We start from the raw sequence: 22,189 nt of genomic DNA, 5'->3' as shown, positions 1-22,189 counted from the left end.
CATAGTTCGGTTCTTCCATGGATTTTATTTTTCTATGTAATCGACATTTCTAGCAAGTTTAGATTTGAAACTTGCCAGAGACGTCAATTTAAAAGCTCAATAAGATATCGCGATGATGAAACACATTTTTACATGGATTTTGGATAAAAATGATGGCTCGGATAAAGCGAAGGCTCAGATGAACGGGTTTCTACTGTAATTATCTCGTGCTATCTGAGGTGGCACCGAGATATTAAAATTTAATCAAAGACTGCCAATGTCTTGGAGGTTATGTGACTAACATGACAATTAAAAATTTTCTTTTTAAATGTTATTGTACTGTTCGACTAACCTAAATTTTGTGCATATTGATTATTGTTTGCATACTCAAAGGCGCTTATCGTGCTCACTGTTTGTAACGACTTAAAATGCATGTTTATTAACACAAAATGTGAAAGTAATTTGTTGTAAGCTGTATTCTTTGTGTGGTTTTTGCATAAGATGTGAAACATCTACATAGAAAGAAAGATAAACGTTGGTTTTTCTGATCAAATGTCTTCAACAAAAAAAGAGTGCAGTTGGTAAAATTTCACAAAAAAAGGACGCCCAATTTTCGATCGAAAAAGTGTACATGTACTCTAAAGAGAGTACGTATGGTATTCCTATGCTAGGGTTACCGTATCCCGCGACACCAAAAAGAGTACATTAAGATTATTTCCCAAATAATCAGGAGAAATGTTAAACAGTAGAAACCCATCAGCCATCAGGTTGACGCAATTTCCGTATATCTATCGAGCTTTGCGCCCGGATGGTATGCAAAAGGATGTACAGTAGAACCCCGCTTACCCGAAATAGTTGGGAGCAGGACCACCTCGGATAAGTGAAACCTTGGATTAAACGAAATACATTGACAAACTTTTTTGCACTGTTATTGCATATCATCCAGGCGCATAACTCGGTTCTTCCATGGATTTTATTTTTCTAAATATTTCATCGACGTGTCTGGCAAATTTAGGTTTTAAACTAGCCAAAAACTTTACTTTAATTGCTTAATGTTTGATGTACAAAATATCGCGATGAAAAAGCACATTTTTACATGGATTTTGGTGGTTCGGATAACGAGCTCAGATAAGCGGGGTACTACGTGGTTCTACTGTACATATTTCGGGCTATCTAAGGTGTCCCGAAATATTTTCATTTAATCAAATACTGTTAATGTCTTGGAGGCTATGTGACTTACATGACAATTATAAATTTTCTTTTAAATATTCTTGTACTAGTACTAATACCTAAATTTTGTTCACATTGATTACTGCATACTCAAAGGCGCTTATCGCGCTCACTGTCTAACGACTAAAAATGCTTGTTTATAAAAACAAAACGTTAAAGTGATTTGTTGTAAGCTTAATTTCTTTCGTTGTTTTTGCATAAGATGTTATACAACTTCATAAAATAGAAGAAATATGTTGGTTTTTCTGATCAAATGTCTTTTAACAAGTAGAACAAGTAAGCAGAATTTTAGGATACGATGAAGAGTTGGGTTCATGTGTTTTGGTGATCGAAAATGACACAGAAAAGTGAATACAGCAGTTCCAGAAGAAATTTGGATGGTTGCCCCAATAGGAATGGATCAAGAAAACACTTTGAAGTTTTCTTCCACTTATTTCAATTCTGGGTTTCGCTTGGTGAGATCAAACCAATTTTTTGAACATTTACATAGGTATTTACTCTAGATTTCGACACGAGCTAGTTTTCGACAGATTTTTTATTGGAGGTTTATTTTTCTTTTTTAGTGATCAAGCTTAATATGTTCATATTTATTTATTTTTCTCCCAGTTTGGCATATGTTGGATATAAAAATTATTCTTAATAAGTTGTTTAATACTACTAAATCATTAATTTAAAAGTAACATTCTTAACCACCTGTTTTATTCAATACTATCAACCAAATGAGAACGATTTTGAATGGATGGATAAGGTTCTGGTTGATTTTTTTCGGTCATTTGATTCATAATTTTGCTAACATTTTATGAAATTTCAAATGTTTTTCAAGCTGTCGAAAACTAGCTCTGAAAATTCACCTAAAAATCTTTTTTTCGACAACCAACTTCCTATGTATGTTTATGCTTTTTCCGTGGTTTTCCATGGAAAAAAGAAAAAAAAGTCTGTTTTAGAGAATAAACAAAAAAGTCTGATTCATATGAAAGAACATGAAAAAAAACATGTGATCATAAGCATATATGCATGCATATTTTGTCATCGGCATAATAGGTACATGGAGAAGCACTTTGAGTCTATACTTATCGGTAGTCATACGGTCCTGCCAAAGTTAGCGCGCCAAACGGTTCCCTAATTAGACAGCAGGAAATTTCGCAACCCTGTTTCGTGTAGGACTATTTCGGATAGATTGATTAGAAAACATCCAAAAGTAACTTTCAATTAGTTTATTTATTCATTCATTAGTCAATGTATTTGCGCCTTGTGTCGCGACCCACACCACACATCGTCACTATTTACATTTTGTGCTATTCCGCATTGCTTCGGAACAGATTGGCGGCGGATAGCAATAGTTCATACATTCCCATAGATTTCAGTTGAGAGTAACTAAGTAGTGTTTTGCTTCTTTATTGTTTGTCACCACAGTTCTTCAAAGTGCTTCAACTCTAGATTTAGGTTAGTTTCACGAGCAAGGTTGTACCTCGAGGTTAATTGGCTAAGTTTGTCGTGAATTTTTTTCGCTTGTTGCAGTTATTATTGATTTATCTACCGTTGATTTTACTTACTGAGATAGCGTTTATGTTTTGTGTGTGTGGTTGGATTTGTTGCAATAAATTACAGTTTAGTTTACTTAAACTTATGTTTCTACCAGTGGCATGAGTTTAGTCATTTATTTCAATCGCTATCTTTTTTCACATCGTAACAATAAGCGCCACATAATTTATTCATAATAAAAAATTCCCATTTTATTCAGTATGCACTCTTATATAGCAGCATTCGTAATAACTCTCACATCATAACGTTGCTGTTTCATTTCTTTAGCTATGAATATGAATATAACTTTTTTTTATCAACGTGTGTGTATGGTTTCGGGTTTAACGACTTTGTCATCAAATCTCTCATTTTACATTTATGTGTCTTTCTTGACAAATTCCTATGTTGATTTTTTTGGCACTTACTCCGTAAAATTTACATAATAAATCGTCGTCTCGTGCTGACCTATTGGGTATGGGGTGCTTGTATTTATGATTCACTCTTGCAATTTTCACACCATCATCGTCATCTTTATCAATGCCGTAGCAGCGAATTATTAGCAAAGAAGCAGCCAGACAGTTGGAGATGTGGTTTTACCGTATAATTTTGTTTAAATCTAGATGCAGATTCAAAAGTACTTGTTAGACTGTACTTTGTTGGTAATTTAGTATCCTTCTATCTTTGATATATGTGAATCTGTAATTTGGAAAGAAAGGAAAAAAGTAAAGTTAATTGATATTCAACATTTCTGATCAAAGTTTCGAATATTAAAAAAAAAGATCTATAACATATGACATGAGATGTTATTTAAAAACTAACTGCATCAATTCAAAAGAGAAGTATTTTTAAAATTCATTACCGTTAAATGAAGTGAATTGGGACAGTTTTTGGACGGTTTTCGTAATATTGCTGTTTAACTTTATTAACGTTAGAATGAAATTCTTTTTAGCTGTTACATTATGTTTTGTAGAATTCAGTGTTCAGTAGTTAAGATTCTTTACTAACATTTTGTTAACCGCGAATTTTGTTCAACCCCCTTTCGTGATTTTACGATTCTTATGAATCTCAAACTCAGAGATCCACTCAGACATGTTTATCACTCACAAGAATAGATTAATGATTGATTTTGTTTTTCCTAGTCTTGCCAAAATAACAAACGTTGCCATAGAAATTTATTTTATGTTATTTATCTCCAGTTTTGCCGAATATAACTATTATTTTACTTTATTTTGTTTTATTTTCATTAAATTTGGTATATTTTCTTTTTTTTCTCTAATCCAAATTTAATTTACCAAAACCCCTCGTTTTAAATCCATATTTCATATATTTATTCTCCATCCTACACATTTTATTTGATTTCTGCATATCCTTCCTTCATCTTATCTCTGCATTCCTTCTCACCTCTATTCTCAATAGAATTTTTTACTGACTTTACTGACTTTGGTTTTCTCTGATGCCAATTTTTTTTTTCAAAATCTTAACTCTGCATTCCATTCTCAGCAAAAGCTTTTCAAATCTTAAAATTTTATTCATTTTCAGCATATACTTCAGCCAATCCGAAAATATTTTTAGCAACATCCTTCCCAATCTGTGCTTTTCCTATCGTTCTGTCTTTGTTTGTCAGAGCCGGAACAATCCGGAAATATTCTGAGCAACTGCCTTTCAAAACTGTGCTTTTCCTGTCGTTCTGTATTTGTTTGACAGAGCCGGAACAATCCGAAAACATTCTTAGCAACAGCCTTCCCACACTGTGCTTTTCTTGACGCTTTGTTTCTGTTAACAAGAGCCGGAATAATCCGAAAGTATTCTTAGAAACAGCCTTCCTAACCAGAAGGCCACATCAAAACAAACAATCAGCAGAAGCAGTCTTAAAATTCTTCGATTACTATGCCAATCTGTCCTTTTCCACCAGAAGGCCATAGTCAAATAAACAAACAGCAGCAGCAACTTTAAAAATCTGCGCTTCCTAAGTCAATTCCGTCTTTTTCCACCGGGATGCCAAATCAAAAAAAAAAAAAAAAAAACAATCAAAAGCAACAGTCTTCAAAATCGGCACCCCTAAGCACAATCCGTTTTTCCACCGGAATGCAAAATCGAAACAAACAAACAGTAGCAACAGCCTTAAAAATTTGTGCTATCCAAGCCATTCCGTCTTTTTCCACCGGAAGGTCAAATCGAAGCAAAAAAAACAATAGCTGTCTTAAAAGTTGCGCTTTCTGAGCCAATTCCGCCTTTTTTCCACCGGAAGGCGAAATCAAAACAAACAATCAGCAGCAGCAGTCTAAAAAATCTGCACTCACTAAGACAATCCGTCCTTTTCCACCGGGAAGCCAAATCAAAACAAACAATCAGCAGCAATAGTCTTAAAAATATGCGCTTCCTAAGCCAATTCCGTCTTTTTTCGCCAGAAGACCAAATCACAGCGAACAATCAGCAGCAACAGTCTGAAAATTCTGCGATTTATAAGCTAATTCCGCTTTTTTTTACCGGTAGGCCAAATCAAAATAAACTATCAGCAGAAGCTGCCTTAAAAATCTGCGCTTCTTAAGCCAATCCGTTCTTTTTTAGCGGAAGGCGAAATCGAAACAAACAAAACAAAAATCTACGCTTCTTAAGCCAATCCGTCTTTTTTCCATCGGAAGGTCAAATCAAAACAAACAATCAGCAGCATCAGTCTTAAAAATCTGCGTTTCCTAAACCAATTCCGTCTTTCTACCGGAAGGCGAAATCAAACCAAACAATCACCAGCAGCAGCCGTAACAATCTGCGCTTCCTAAGCCAATTCAGTCTTTTTTCACCGGGAGGCCAAATCAAAACAAGCAATCAACAGCAACAGTCTTAAAAATCTGTGCTTGCTAAGGCAATTCCGTCTTTTTTCCATCGGAAGGCGAAACCAAAACCGCAGACACCAGATACCCAGACTGATCAGTGGCGGTTGAGCCCATACAACTACAAATCGCCCAGAATCATACGCCATCTGACGGGGCAGCGTGAAACCATTGTGCTTCATCAAGAAAAAAAATACGCTTGATAATTAAAAAGCCAAATTAAAACTGTCTTGATTGAATCACCTATTAGTATTTGAAATGATATCTTAAAAAATTTTAATGTCTTCAATGTTAAATTGTTAACTTAAATTTACTGTACCATAATTTTGGGATTCAGTTTTGATTTCGAAATTTATCAGGCTGAGTGACTGTTAAAAATTTTAATGTCTGTAAATTATAAATAATTCGAAATTGTTCGTCCTTATCCGAATGGTTGATTTATTGTTTACTTCGACAAAAAATCTACATAGAACTCCTTGAAAAACTTGAATTCCAATTTATCTTAACTGTTTCTTGGCTCATACCTATAGATAGGTTTGAGGAGTGAAATAAGTTATTCACATTCTCGTTGGATTGATTAGAACTTTTTTAGGCAATTTAAAAAACAGAATAATAAACGTGAAGAATGTATTGTTCTTGTATAAGTTCTTTAATCCTATTTGGCGCTGGAAGTGTTCGTGATATAATGCTGTTTTACTAAAACTTATAAATTTTTGGAAAAATAACTTCAGAAACGACGGTGTTTGTCGCCCGGTTATTTTTCCTTGCTCATTGGTACACGCCCAACAAGTGTGTGTGTGAAAAATGTCAAAAACAACTGTAATGGCCTTTTCAGCATAATTCTGGATTTGGGGAAAATTAAACTTAAAAGCGACCATTTTTTGAGACTATTTTTCCTGTCTTAATCCGTACACGAGAGCAAGTGTGCGTGATAAATGTCAACTAAGAAACAGTTTATTAAAAAAAATGGTTGAAAAACAAGGCAAATATGCACTGAATTTTGAATATTTCAAATAGTCTATTTAAAATCCATTTCTCTTTGCTTCTGAAAACCAAATTCTTTGATTTAAAGTTTTGTTTAAACCATAGTCTGAAAGTAATTAGCTTACTAAACTAATCTATTCTTCAAAAAATTATAATTTTGAATAATGTACTTTTCAATGTTCCTTAATTGCTGTCCTATAAAAAAGCAATACTTTCGCTGTAACTAAACTTATATATCGAGCTCAATGCTTTTCCACACCCCTAAAACTAATTTTGAATGGTAAAAGAACATTACTATCTTGATGCAAACGAAGGCCATTTTTATTTTCTTGTCGTTGCATGGAATGTCAAATATCGCATGTCTGTGTGCGTGAATTCATTTAATGTTTTGATTTCGATGGGACGGATACACATACACGCCCTTTGTTAAAAATTTTACTAAATTTGCGGGAAAAGGTTTACAAGATGCGTCATCTGGGAGTCCAAATTATTGTTTCGAGAACTGCCTCGTCCAGTGGGCGGTAAAAGGGCTCGTTTAATATCCAAAATTAGTTCGATATTTTGAAAAGTAGACATTTCTCGAATGTGACTAAGTTTTTCATCGAAAGGGAAGATTCAGGATTTATTTGTGAAAAAAGTGAATAAAATTCTGACACCGATTTATTATTGTAGATGGTGACTTGATAGAATATTTCGTAGTTGCGTTTTTCATTAGTTTCTTCTGTAAACTACACATTGCTTTTCAAATTTTGTAAATATCACATTTACTTTTATTTAATTTATTTGCAATATACAATCAGTGGAATGTTTTTACGATGTCATTTGTCGTTTTCTCAACAATTCCTAGATCGTTTCATAACTACTTACAAATAATTGTGTCGTTACAATATTTTTCGGGATACTTGAATTTACCCTTGATGGAGGTTCCGGGGGTTAACGAAATCTTCCAATTGAAAGTGATTTTCACAAATGAAGCAATTGTTAGGCAGCTATTTATTTCCGCAATTCTTCTTGTGAATTGAGAATGTGTGATTTTCAACCACATCGGGGATTTCAGAAAATGATTATTTTTCAACCACAACGCAATAAGGAAGTGTAGCATCAATACTCATCCAACTGAAATCGTTGAAAAATCATCGCTTTAGTCGTAAATGGTGGCAACTCATAAAAGTTTACTGATGAGCTCAAACATCAAACAAAGCGTTGTGCAATATTGCAAGTGTTAATTGAATATATTTTGATTGATCAAAATTGAGTGATGAATTTCTTCACACATCGTTTCAAGTGAGTTTCCTAATGCCAAACCACCAATTCATCATACATTACGAAAGAAATTCAAACGTTTCGTTAAGATCGCAAACGATTCTGTTGAATTCGATGTATTTTTTTAAGCTTTATGTTTGAATTCTAACCACATTTGGTAATGCGCCCTAATTCAAAAATGGTTCTTTAGTGGTTTTCGAAATATATCGTGTTATTTTTTCTATCAAAAGTAGGTAACCAAAAACGACCGTGTTTATCGCTAGATGTAAAAAAACAAATAGCACAATGCAAATGTGTGTGTGATATATCAAGTGTGATATATATGTGGCTGTTAGTTTCACGATAACCCGTAGATAGCGCTGCGGAACATGCGCCAAAATCAGGCTTCAGTGGTCAGTCTGGGTATCTGGTGTCTGCGCCAAAACAAACAATCAGCAGCAGCTGCCTTAAAAATCTGCACTTCCTAAGCAAATTCATCCTTTTTCACCGGAAGGCGAAATCAAAACAAACAATCAGAAGCAGCATTAAAAATCTGCACTTCTTAAGCCAATTCCGTCTATTTCCATCGGAAGGCCAAATCAAAACAAACAAACAGTAGCAACAGTTTCGTCTTTTCCCACCGGGAGTGCTAATCAAAACATACAATCAGCAGCAGCGGCCTCGAAAATCTGCGCTTCCTAAGCCAATTTAATCTTTCTCCACCAGAAGGCGGAAGGCTGTTATTTCCTGTCAATTCCTCCTTTTTTCAGCGTGAGGCCGAATCAAAACAAACGACCAGCCGCAGCAGCCTTAAATATCTGCGTTTTCTAAGCCGTCTTTTTTTTCACCGGAAGGCGAAATTAAAATAAACTAACAGTAACAACAGTCTAAAAAATCCGCATTTCCTTATACCGTATTTTTTTTCACCTGGAGGCAAACTAGAGGCAACCTAGGTTCGCTCTAACTGCTGTCATCGTGCTCATTTATTGCTCGAGAGGCTAAAGGAGGCTTCAAAATGTTGGTCTATTTTTAGACCATCGATGACGTGTTCTACGATTTAAACGATTTAAGTTATAGAAATATACTATTTGCTTTTGGTTTAATGCCTTTGAAGCAAATCCCCTTGAATTTATATATTCCAGATAGCGTCGAGGAACCATCATGAGCTGCTGATCGAATCGTCAGGGGATCAAGTCCAGGTGCTAACAATAAATTCATGAACGTGGAAAAAAAATCAGCGATCAGGCAAATAATAAATGTGTACGATATAAACTTGAATTTGACAGCAAAAAAACACATTTCTTTGAAACAATCTTATTTTTATTATTTTTGGGGATGAATAAACCAATTGGTTTAAAATCCCAAAAAAAATATTTTTTTTCAACTGACGGAAAATGAGAGCCCTGCCGTCAAGTCGCAAAAGACGACCAAATAAGTCCCCAAACTTTCCATATTGTTACAAAAAATGTCGTATATTACAACCTCAATCATCTATATGATGATGTGAATTGTCATAGTATATTCCAAAAAGAATCAGGATAGTCGTAAATGATGCGCATGACAAGTCGTGCAAATCGTAATTTAATACAATCCAAATCAAGAATATGTTTGCTAATGTACCTATATGGCCTCCAAAATGATACGTATATACTGGTTTTGCTACATTATATACGATATGTTTACACGTATATTTGCACGTATATTTGCGTTGCAAATTCGAAATACCCACCAAATGGTTGTCTGGGAACCTAGGTTCGCTCGAAAAACGGACGGAGTCGCCCTGAGAAGAAAGTCAGTTTTGCGAGAAGTTCACCAATACTCTCAACGTTATTGTCAAAACATTAAACAGCTGTTTTTGGCTGAAAGCAAAACATTTGAAATGATGAACGGAAAAATGATGATTGTCGCGATTTTGAACCTCTCAGCCAAGAAAAATCGTACTATCTGCTGTCCAGTGCAATCCGGACACGAAAAAAGGCAATCCGGATGTGAAGAACCGAGTGAAGGAATCCAGAAGGGAGAACGAAATGACAGCTGCATGTAAACATTGCGCTCGTTCTCACGCACACCTACGTATGGAATAAATCGAAACCCGAAAATCGTTTTTTTATTTTGACGGTTCCAGAGCCAAATCCGGAATAAAAAAAAAATACGCCATTAGTCAATCCATCCTTTTTTTTACCAGAATAGCAACAGTCTTGAAAACCTGCGCTTCCTAAGCCATTCCGTCTTTTTCCAAAGGAAGGCCGATTATGAACAAACAATCAGCAGCAATAGTTTTAAAAATCTGCGCTTCCTAAGCCAATTCCGTCTTTTTTCACCTGAAGACCAAACCAAAACAAACAATCAGCAGAAGCTGCCTTAAAAATTTACGCTTCCTAAGCCAATTTCGTCTATTTTCACCGAAAGGGTAAATAAAAAAAAACAATCAGTAGAAGCAGCCTTGAAATCCGGCTTCCTAAGCCAATTCCGTCTTTTTCCACCGGGAGGCGATATCAAAGCAAATAATCAGCAGCAGCAGTCCTAAAAATCTGCGCTTCTCAAGCCAATTCCGTCTTTTTCCATCAGGAGGCCAAATCAAAACAAACGCTGCTTTACATTAATGGTTGGCTTATTTTTCATTTTAATTTGTATGGTTCAATAAAATATGCACAAAATCGTTTCCACTTGTTAGCAAATGATTCGAAATATACTTAGTGAATTTATTTTAGAGAAATTGCGTATTCATTTATGAAAAAAAAACAACATTTTAGTTGAAATTTGCTTTTATAGCATATAACAACCTCTGATGTGTGCTTAACAGACCCCTTGTATGTGTGTGTAGCCAAATCCTTATTCTAATGGTTTTAAAAGCATTTTAACATAACCAATAAATGTTCCTCAGCGATTGTTTTAAAAAATAACCGAAAAAGCGTCAGCTAGACAAAAAGTTCAACGAACAGCTGTCTGTCATTATTTGATTCTAATCAAATAATCACTCTTTGAAATTACAGTTCACAGTTTTGCATTTAGGTAGGTACGTCTGACTGCCTCAAAGGGCTTAACTTTTGTGGTTAGTATGTGGTCTGTTGCAGAGGCTGCCGTTCGTTGATGAGGGCCATCAGTTTTCCAGATGGGAAGCACTTTGTTTCCCGAGAAGATCCGACAAAAATGGCGTGCATCCGTATAGGAGAACTACTATACTGTTTGAAGGATAATCTGTGGCGGAATTTATTGAGCGGAGCAGGGGAAAATTTGCACAATGCTATACAAATTCACACTTTCCCATGCACAGTTCCGGTTCGGATAAAAACTATCGTGTACCCACCACATTGGATGCATTGCGGTGGTTCGAAAAAGTTTTCCACTTCATTTGACCCCCTTCCCGTACCCCTTCTTTATTAGGTTTAGTTCTTACTCAAGTTCGATGTAAACACCCAGAACAATTCGTACTACAAGCCAAAATGACTGCTCTGGGTAGAAACATGTCGTGAGTTGGTGCCGTTTCAAATGCGAAAACCACCAGCCAAACCCGGATCTACCCACCATCTTCATACATACTTCGTGTTTACTATGGCAATCGAATGCAACTTCTGGCTATTCCAGTTGCGGAAAGGGACACGAGAGCTGGAGAATGGTTCTTTTTCCGTGCACTTGTGTAGATGCTTCCGTCTGATAACTAGAGCTTAACGGGGTTAACGGAATTAATTTAAACTTTAAATCTGTTGTTGGATGTATGTTCTGTTGACTTCGTGAAGCAAGTGCCTTGTAGTTTTTAACTGTGTGTTTACTACTCAAATGAATGGGATTTAAGTGCATTCATAGTAATAGCAATTCGAGCATGATTTTTTCCGTTGAACCAATTTACGTTGAACGACAAAAATATGAAAAATGATACCAAATTAAAAAAAAACTACTAATGTTTCCTAACATCTTATTAAATTTTATTTCCTATCTGTTGTTTTGTAGTAGGGCTCCATCGCAGATTTTAGTACACGATAAAGTGCTAGGCGTGTTAATTCAATACCTCAGACTACATGAGCTGTATTCCTCTTATTTGTCAACTGATCTCTGCAAAATTTATAGTTTTGGGAGGCTGAAACATGATGTTCAAACAGTGACCTTCTAAAATTATTTTGGCAGAGGCAATAAAGGCATTTTATGGGTCTTTTTACGCACTGGCTGACCTCACTGTTTCTGACACTTCGCAGTTCCTGTTTTGATTCCTTACTTTCCAATCCTACACGCCGGGGAATCAAAGCAAACATTTGGGTCTTCATATCATTTTCACACACGCATTTTTGAAGTAATTCTCAGCCCGATTTTTGGATATTAAAAACTTTGAAATGGTAATAAGTTTTTTTTAGTATCAAATAATGAAAAATCTATCATTTTGATTTGATTCTTCTGTCCCTGAATAGTGTCGTCGTACAAGTATGTGCAATTGTTTACAGTTTACAGCTTCTGGTCAAAATTGTACAAGAAGCTCCCGGACATTCGAATTCTTTGAAAGCTTCCACATTTGGACATTCGTCGTTTTTTTTTTCAAGTAGATGCGCTGCCCCAGAACATTCAATACAAAGTAGATTGGTCCAGAGTAAATATGTTGATAAAAGGGTTTTTTTTTTTAATTTGTTGAAACATTTCAATAAAGAAATCTTCTTGTTTAACAATTTAAGAATTTTCAACTTCCTGTTCATTACGGAAGTTTTGAGTTCCATTTCATGACCGAGCAGCTACACAAAAAAAATTTCGCCGCACCCCATTTCTCGTTTTTAAAATTTTGTTAACAGGACCTCCGATTTGTCACCACAAAAGGGAATAACTTCACCGTGTATCGACATATAACGGTGTTGGAAAGAGGCAACGAAGTAGTCATCGATTTTTAACATAAGATGACAGTTTTTAACAGAAATAAATTCATTCTTCAATCAGCCTTTAGAAAAGCAAGTAGGGTAGGTGTACCCTCCTCCGTCGTATCCCTCTGATTCGTCGCAATTCAAGAATGCATGTTTCAGAGCCGAAAAATCACTTTCCACTGTAATTGGCTACTTCACATGATAAAGTTAAGCTTGTGAATTTATTTTCTATCACAAATTTTTCACTTTTAAAACTTTTTCTTAATTTATTTGATATTGAAATCGCGAAGTGAATTGAATTATTGATGCACTCCGCCATATTGTAAAACGAACTTAGTGATCCCCCCAACGTGTTTCTTTATTTTATCGCTTCCTGTCAATGCATATAACCATCAAAATCATAAAATTCGACAGAAAACTGTTGAAATAAAATTATAAAAATGATTTCAAATTAAGCTGAACTATATAAATTTGTTAATATTCGATTGAAATCGAATCGCTCGGGCTCCATAATTCGTCGTAATTTTGCGACAGGAATAGGAAACCGTTTTGCAAGAATTGGAATTAGACCGGTTCATTTTTACTATTTTTTGCTGAACACAGTCGGACTCATAGAGAATGAACATAATGGATTTCCAAGTAATCACAACACAATACAGTAATTTTGTTTATTTTGAAGCTAGGAACTTGATGCGCTGGGAGATAAGTGCAAAAAGTCTATTTATATTGATAAATTACTTGAATGTATTCAGCATTGCTTATAATGCATGGTTTCAAATGAACAAAGAATTGATGGATTTTTTAGCTTAGTGGTTGGTGTTTTACAAATTATTTACTAACAGTATCGTGCATAATTTAATAAACGTTTGAGTGCACGCAAGAATATCTCCAACTTTACACATTTCTAACGTTCAACTCCAATGAAATTGTTTCTTCAAAATTATTTCATATATTAATATTTGATTATTTTTGGTTCTATTATCTGATGACACTAAACCTTTCTCAAGTGTTTGAAACTTGAGATACATCAATTATTTGAAAATTAGACTTTTTAAGCTTCTTGCATTCAAACTGCAATATCGCACATACGACCAAACGCTTTGCTCTACAGAATGGTCACTGAGAGATCCTTGAAAACTAAAACTTAAACTTCTCCAGTTTTCAGAAATTCTCTAAATGGGGATCAACTCGAGGAAAAAATTTCAATTCCTGGACCGAAAACCTCGATTTTTATTGAATCTTCACGATGCATGGAAAAACGATGAAAAAAATCCCGTTGAAGGTCAAAACGACAAGAGAATTCGGATGAATGAATCATTTAAACTTTGAACTAAGAGTTCATGAGTCTCTGGTTTGGATCTCAATACAAGTTTGGATAAAAAACCGATAGATATGATTTTTTGTACATATAGTCGTTCAAAATTCAACAACTTGACTCATGTTTGTTGCATTTTTATAAATTCTCAGTGAATTTTCAACAAAAGATGTTTTGTCGTTTTTGACATATTACAATTTGATTGAAAAAAGTCGAAAAGTTTAATTTCAGTTGGATTACTCTACGTCATTTCCCAAAATTTTGAACCCAAACAACAAAATGTTAGAATAACGTAGCGTCAATTTCCGAAAAAACACATTTTTGCAAAAACTTTTTTCGCTCGCAAAAAAAAACTTGAATAGATGAGCTGAACCAGTCTAATGCCCATTACATGCACCAACGCAACGTGGCGTTGCTTTGTGTCGTGCAAACAAAGTTTAGCAAACAAGTTTAGCTGTGGGTTATTTTCAAGTTTAGAACTATATAACAAAGTAACAAACACTGTTTTCTACCACGTAACATGCCGATCTTATTTTTTAAAAAAATGTGTTTAATGATAATTGGCCAAATACCAATGGATACAACCAAGATTTCAGTCTAATCTGGCACTTATGGATCAAATCCGATACACGAATATTGATTTCATCACTCAATTTTGAAAGTCTGGAAAATCTGGGCACTCTCAGCAAAAATCTGGGCAAAATCTGTGTCTGACCAATATCTGGAAGAAGGGTCAAAAGTCTTGGTTTTACAGACAAATCTGGGCACCTGGCAACCCAGCTTGTACGACGGAATTAGGAACCTGGTACGACAATGAAGGAACTTGAATGAGGAAAATAAATCATAAATTGACTAAAAACTACGTAATGGATTGATCTATTTCCTTCATAGTTTCATAGAACAATATTAGAAATATAGTTCAATTACTAAACATCAGTTTTAAAACAACGTGGAAGGCAATTCTATTGAAATAATGAAAAAAGCTTCCTTAAGCCGTTGTCTTAGGTACACTTACCTTAGTCTTTTAATTTACTGCGCTTACGACAGGTTATGGGCCCAGCACGCTTCCATTGCGAGCACATCTGGCACAAGCGCCTTGGCCATCGAGATCCAAATGCTATTAGCCGGATGCTGAACGATGATTTGGTAAGCGGAATGAAAATGGAGTCTTGCAACCTCCCTGACGTATGTGAACCTTGTCTAAAAGCCAAAAGTGTTCGCACCCCATTCCCGAAGGAATCCAAAACGAAAACCAATGCAACCCTACATCTCGTTCATACGGACGTTTGTGGACCCATGGAGATAGCATCGGTGAGTGGTTATCGTTATTTTCTAACCGTCATTGATGACTTCTCAAAGTACTGTACTTTATATTTTTTGAAGAAGAAATCAGAGGTCACAAGCAAAATCAAACAGTACGTAGAAGCTATGAAAACTCAATTTGGTCGCAAACCGAAAGTGGTGCGGTCTGATCAAGGAGGAGAATATACTAGTGATGCATTGCGTTCTTTTTACAATCAAGAGGGAATCAAGCGCAATACTCTACAGCTTATAGTCCGCAGCAGAACGGCGTGGCGGAACGTCGAAATCGTTACCTCATCGAGATGGGAAGATGCCTTATGTTTGATGCCGGATTGGATCAGTGTTACTGGGCTGAAGCGTTGAACACAGCGGTTTACCTTCAAAACTTGTCTCCGTCTCGGACGTTGCCAGTGACCCCATACGAGCTTTGGTTTGGTCAAAAACCCGACGTGTCGAATTTAAAAGTTTTTGGATGTACTGCCTGGATGCACATTCCGTCCCAAAAGAGAAAGAAGTTGAGTCCAACTGCACAAAAACTTGTATTTGTTCGATATTCGTTGGACCACAAGGGCTATCGTTTGCTGGATACATCGACAAAAAAGGTATACATAAGCAGAGAAAAAAATTTATTGAAATTTTTTCTCAATTTTCAAGCCCGGAGGTCAATTCAGAACAAATGATTGAATCATTCCAGAATTCAACCAAACGAGACCGATGTTCCAGAAGAATTTCATTCGTTTATCGATGATGAACCGAGTATGCAAGAAAACTCTTACCTCCGTGACGTATCCATCCACGAAGAGGAAGATTCCCGTTTCGAAAATATCAGCCCCGATATCCAAGAAGAAATAGATATCCTTCCAACGCCAGTCCGCAGATCTGAACGTGTAAATAAAGGTGTCCCTCCACAACGTTTTGGCGCTGCCACTTACAGCGTGACGCTTGAACCCAGTAATTACTACGAAGCAACACAGTGTCCAGAAAAGGAATTTTGGCAAAAAGCAATGGAAGATGAAATACAATCGCTTTCAGACAACCAAACATGGGATCTTATTTTACTGCCTCCAGGACGTAAGGTTGTTGGATGTAAGTGGATTTACAAAAAAAGTACGATGAACATGGAAATCCTGTGCGATTCAAGGCTAGATTGGTTGCACAGGGATTTACCCAGAAATACGGAACAGACTACGACGAAGTATTTGCTCCTGTGGCTCGCCAAGCAACATTCCGTACAATTTTGACGAAAGCCAGCCGAGACAACATGTTGGTGCAGCATTTGGACATCAAAACTGCCTATTTGTAGCTCGGCATACAAGAAGAAGTGGTGTACATGAGACAGCCTCCTGGATTTGAATCTGGTTCTGGAAAAGTTTGTCTATTAAAACGGAGTTTATATGGCCTCAAGCAATCAGCCCGAGTTTGGAATAGAAAAATTGATAGCGTTTTCAAGACCATGGGATTTGATCCATCGATTGCTGATCCATGTCTCTACGTACGAGAAAGACATGGGAAATTAAGCGCAATTCTACTGTATGTTGACGATATGGTTGTTTGTTGTCACTCTAAATCAGCATTTCAAGAGATATGCGAATATTTGTCGAAATTGTTCAAATTTTCAAGTCTCGGTGAACTGAACCAGTTTCTGGGCATTCAAATTGAACGTGATAGTGGCCACTACACATTAAACCAATCAAGTTACATCGACCAAGTGGTGAAACGTTTTGGACTCGAAAACGCCAAGCCATCATTCATCCCTTTGGATCCAGCCTACATTAAGCAAAAGGAGGAGGAGTATCTACCTTCAAACGAATCCTATCGAAGTTTAGTTGGCAGTTTGCTCTACGTGGCTGTGAATACCAGACCGGATATATGTCTTGCTACATCATTGCTTGGAAGAAAAGTATCTCAACCTTCAAATCGTGACTGGACTGAGGCAAAACGTGTTTTAAGGTATTTACATCGTATCATCGTTCAATTGTATTGGTGAGAGATTGAAGCATCTTGAACAAGTGTAAGTAGGCCATCGTATCCTTTTGTTTTGCTGTACGGTGACCTGGTTTGTCAAGTTTTCGTTGGTTGGTTGGCTTTTGCTAAAAACATTTGAATATTTTTGATTCAAAAATTAACTTTTTGTGTTACAAACATGGATTCAGGCATGTAAAACATTCTGAAGTCCAGTTTTGGAGATAAAGAAAACCGACCTCAATACCTGTTTATAATTTTTATTCAAGTTTTTTTCAAAACCTTGAACGCCTTTCTTTCATCTCTTCGCAGCTTGTTCCCACTCCATCTCCACTGAGGTTCCCGAATCTCGATTTCTAGCGCCTGTTGATGACACCGGCGATGTAGTTCCACGATTATCCAGTTGCCAGGTCACCAAGCGCAGATATTTCGCAGGCAGCGATTCACAAAAACTTACACACATAAAAACCGGGCAATTTAAAATTGGATACACTCAAATAGAGAAAATAAGGTACAAGAAACTTACACGTAGAACTTTAAAAACGATTTTAAAAGCCCGTCCCTGAGCGGAAATTACTAATGCACAGCGCAGTAATTATAAGCATGTTTTAACTACCCAACTTATTACATAATTTGTAATCTATTTGCATTTTTCCTTTCTTTTTTTTTAAAAAAAAAAGACGTTTATTGATGAGCAAATTTGCGCCTTAATGGTCCGGCACCTCTTAAAACAATACATGCCTATGAAACCGAACAATTGGGGGTTTAAACTTTTGTTTTGTGCGGAGTGACAGGATATGTAAGGCAAGAAAGAACATTCACAAAAAATGATGGTGAACCTGATTGTAGTGACGTGGTTGAACAAGGAGATATAATTAAGCGTGTTGACGACCCAATGCGTTACCGTAGCGAGAGATAAGAGAAAAGAAACTTAAATAAGTGACTGTGAGGAACGGATTAAAATACAATATATGAATATGGGTCATTCCATGTCAAGTGTGCACAGCGAAAAAAAAAATCTTATCGAAAACTCGCCAAACTTGGCCGAAAGACTTTCTGAGGCCTACAAAACAAATCCTCAATTTTTGAGAATGAACCGCCCACCCCCCGTTACAGGACCCTCCCTTCTTTTTTTCAAGATTTTGAAAAATTCATCATTTTTAAAATACAATATATCCGGACTGGAAAATCATACCAAAATGATAAAATATGCGTTGTGTAGATTTTATTAAAATCTATCATTTGATATTATTCATTTTTTGAAATAGTGACGTTTTCAACGTCAAAACAAAGCTCTAAAAATAAAACGTTAGTTTTCGCAAGGAAAGTATATTTTTTTCTTGAATTTTATGATTTCATTGTTTTTTTGAGAAAATTTTACGTAAGAACCAACCAAAATCCCAATATAATATTTCTTGTTTTCGAGTTATGAAAGAATTAAGTTTTACTGTCCATCTAATATTTTCTTACAGTATCCCCTTAAACTTTTGGTAATTCCATTCACGATTTTCTTGACAAATTTCATTTAAAATCAGCATGCAGATTGAAGTTTACTTCTAGCGAACAGCAATTTTTTGTAAAAATAAGATGCTTAAAAATAAAATAACACTTTAAGTTTCATTTCGTTTTGCTATTGAATGATAATTTTATTTATTATCACACTGTTTTAAATCATCAAGTAAGTGCTTCCTTAGCGGATGCTGCGGATGAATAAATGTGAGGATTTGGTTCATTATTTTAAAAAACTGTTAAACTTATTCACAGAAGATGTATAAATGTCAAGAATCTGCTGGTCTGTTGATTACCTACTGAACTTACATGAATTATGGCGATACTGATCTAATAATACTGACTATTGACACACAGCATTTGTTCATTGTATATCGCCTTTATTTATTCAAAGCAATCACAGCAGATTTTTTTTGTTGACACCGAATGGAGTACTGAACAATAACATTTTTTTAACTAATTCACTGATCATTGCGAACGAATTGCTGCCGCAACTGCTCGCTTGCTCTTACTTGCAAGTAGTTTTGAATACAACTTCTTAAATCGAAGATTGCTGTTGAAATATCCAGTTGCCCTCTGTTACTGCATTCCCGATCAGGAGGGAAAAACTAAATTATATCAAGATGAGATATTTTGATACTATTTTTTTCCTTTCTAAATGGGTTATTATTCAGTACTCGTAGGATGTTAAAATATCTCAAATTATATTAAAAAATCTATACGATCATAGCTAAATTATATCAATTTTAGATATGCTCCTTTCAAGATTATATCTCGTTCAGATAGCATAGTTTGATATTGGGCAGAACAAAACCTATCAAAATTATAACTTATCAAGATATGAGTGCTTCGAGAAAAGTTACTAGTGGAATGTAAATAAACCATATTTTTGCTAAAACCATGTTCCATTTTTGGTTTCCCAAAAATTGGATCCAATTTTAAGGATCTGTTGAGCGAAACTCATTAATGTACGGTTTGGGCCGTTGACTTCGATGTCCGTGTTTCAGAAAAAGTTGTACATATATCAAAATAAGATATAATCATTTTATTTTGGGACAACCCGAATAAATTCTTTATCATTGAAAATTATCTCAACCCCATTCGAGTCTGTCAATCAGAATAAGATATAATTCCGATTGGAGAAACTTAAAATCTAAATTTTTCAGTACTTAATTATAACTGAATCAGATGTAAATATCTTGGTGAGATACGTTTGAGTTATTATTTTGATATGCTCTCCTGATCGGGTTAGAATGGAGTTGTCTTAGTGACTTTTATTGTTAAGCTTCTGGATAGTCGGGAACAGTTTTCTTAGCATGGCAAAAGCAACGTGTTCAATTGGAAAAGAACTTCATAAGCGATGTTCAGTGGATACATTTTTCAAGAACACACGACTTTTTACCGCAAGGGGGTGGAATTTGTTCAAAATGCGATCAGAAGTGCATAATCTAAAGCCTATCTGCAAAAACCATTCTTACAACTTCGGTAAATTGTATCCTGTTTCGCAAAATGTTGCTTAAGTTGAATGCTTTCAAATCAATATAACATTGACTGGAAGGTTTGAAGGACAATCTAAAGATAATTTAACTTGCAGTGTTGGAACGAAAAAAATAGTTATATTTCGAATAAAAATATTTCATAAACCGAAAATATTGTTTTTCTTTCATTCAAAATGTTATTTCTAATTTTCCTTAGTTATAAAACAAATCATGAAAACAAAAAATCTGTTCAAGCATGGAAGATGTAACTAAAAATTTCGACGATTAATGCACTCGAGTAAAACCACTGAGTGCTGCAAGTGTAAAATTGTTTAACAATTCAACTTAAATCTTTCATATCTCGAAAACAAGAAATATTATATTGGGATTTTGGTTGGTTCTTACGTAAAATTTTCTCAAAAAAACAATGAAATCATAAAATTCAAGAAAAAAATATACTTTCCTTCCGAAAACTAACGTTTTATTTTTAGAGCTATGTTTTGACGTTAAAAACGTCACTATTTCAGAAAATGAATAATATCAAATGATAGATTTTAATAAAATCTACACAACGCATATTTTATCATTTTGGTGTGATTTTCCAGTCCGGAGATATTGTATTTGAAAAATGATGAGTTTTTCAAAATCTTGAAAAAAAGAAGGGAGGGTCCTGTAACGGGGGGTGGGCGGTTCATTCTCAAAAATTGAGGATTTGTTTTGTAGGCCTCAGAAAGTCTTTCGGCCAAGTTTGGCGAAATTTCGATAAGATTTTTTTTTTCGCTGTGCACACTTGACATGGAATGACCCATATATATAAGTACACAAACATTTATATTTGATCATCCCTTGTTGCGTCGAAATAGAAGAACATCCCTTCTAAGGTTTGCGCCTCCACTCACACACACAACCTCCCGGCCAGTTCGAATAGCATCACCGTTTCAAGAGGCAGCTTCCACAGTCAGCAGTCGCCGGAAAAGTCCGTTCTAGTCGTAGGCAATCTGGCAATCTGGAGATTTCCTGTTGAGCAACAAACCAGTTTTTACATTGGCGACCGTGACAGGACCCACCAGCAAAGGCAAAGTTAAAAGATAACATTTATTTAAATTTGAAGGAAATCTCCAGTTGCCAAGAGAAAATCAAAATGGCGCTCAGCAAAAAAGTTATTTCGAAGCTTAATTTTCAATTGGAGTGTTAATTCCTGATTCAACAATATAGATAAATAGTAAACGTGCGGGCGCGATTGTTTTTACTTTTGTTATTCATTAGATGGAACGCCAGTTAATTCAAGTGAAAGTTTCAGATAAAAAACGCTAGTTCGTGATTTCCAGCGGTAAGTTTTTCGTACGAAAGCCGAGCATTCGTTGAATCTTGTAAAGGCGAAAATCGCCAGCAAAGACTGAATGCTCAGCTTAGGTGGTTTCACTAGTCTAGGACTCAATGTTCAGTATAGGCGCAGGTCGCCAGTCGAGGACTTAATGTCCAGTTCAGGCGGAGGACGTCAGTTTAGGCGGAGGACGCCAGTTTAGGCGAAGATCGCCAGTCGGGGACTTGAAGTCCAGTCGAGGACTTCATGTCCAGTTTAGGACTAACAGTCCAGTTTAGGCGAAGATCGCCAGTCGGTGTCTCGAAGTCCTGTCGAGGACTACATGTGTAGTTTAGGACTATCAGTCCAGTTAAGGCGTAGACGGCCAGCCGGGAACTCAACGTCCAGTTGAGGACTTAATGTACAGTTTAGGCGAAGATCGCCAGTCGGGGAGTCGTAGTCCAATCGAGGACTTTATGTTCAGTTTAGGACCATGAGTCCAGTTTCGGCGAAGATCGCCAGTCGGGGACTCGGAGTCCAGTCGAGGACTTCATGTCCAGTTTTGGACTTTCAGTCCAGTCTAGGCGTAAATCGCCAGTCGTGAACTCGATGTCCAGGCGAGGACTTAATGTACAGTTTAGACGAAGATCGCCAGTCGGGGACTCGGAGTCCAGTCGAGAACTTCATATCCAGGCGCA

At 35.9% G+C, this 22,189-nt stretch overlaps 1 protein-coding gene across 3 annotated transcripts in view; it reads right to left on the bottom strand.

The window, feature by feature from the left end:
* Positions 1-2,437: 2,437 nt before the first annotated feature.
* Positions 2,438-22,189, bottom strand: part of LOC129738936 (polymeric immunoglobulin receptor-like) — a 348,269-nt gene continuing 328,517 nt past the window's right edge. For all 3 annotated transcript variants that reach the window (XM_055730263.1, XM_055730262.1, XM_055730264.1), the window contains one exon: positions 2,438-3,426. The gene's annotated coding sequence lies outside the window, so the exon portion shown is untranslated. The remainder of the gene's footprint in view (positions 3,427-22,189) is intronic.

The sequence above is a fragment of the Uranotaenia lowii genome, chromosome 1 (genome assembly GCF_029784155.1).
Source record: "Uranotaenia lowii strain MFRU-FL chromosome 1, ASM2978415v1, whole genome shotgun sequence".
NCBI lineage: Eukaryota > Metazoa > Arthropoda > Insecta > Diptera > Culicidae > Uranotaenia > Uranotaenia lowii.
This window is presented reverse-complemented; position numbering and strand designations above follow the sequence as displayed.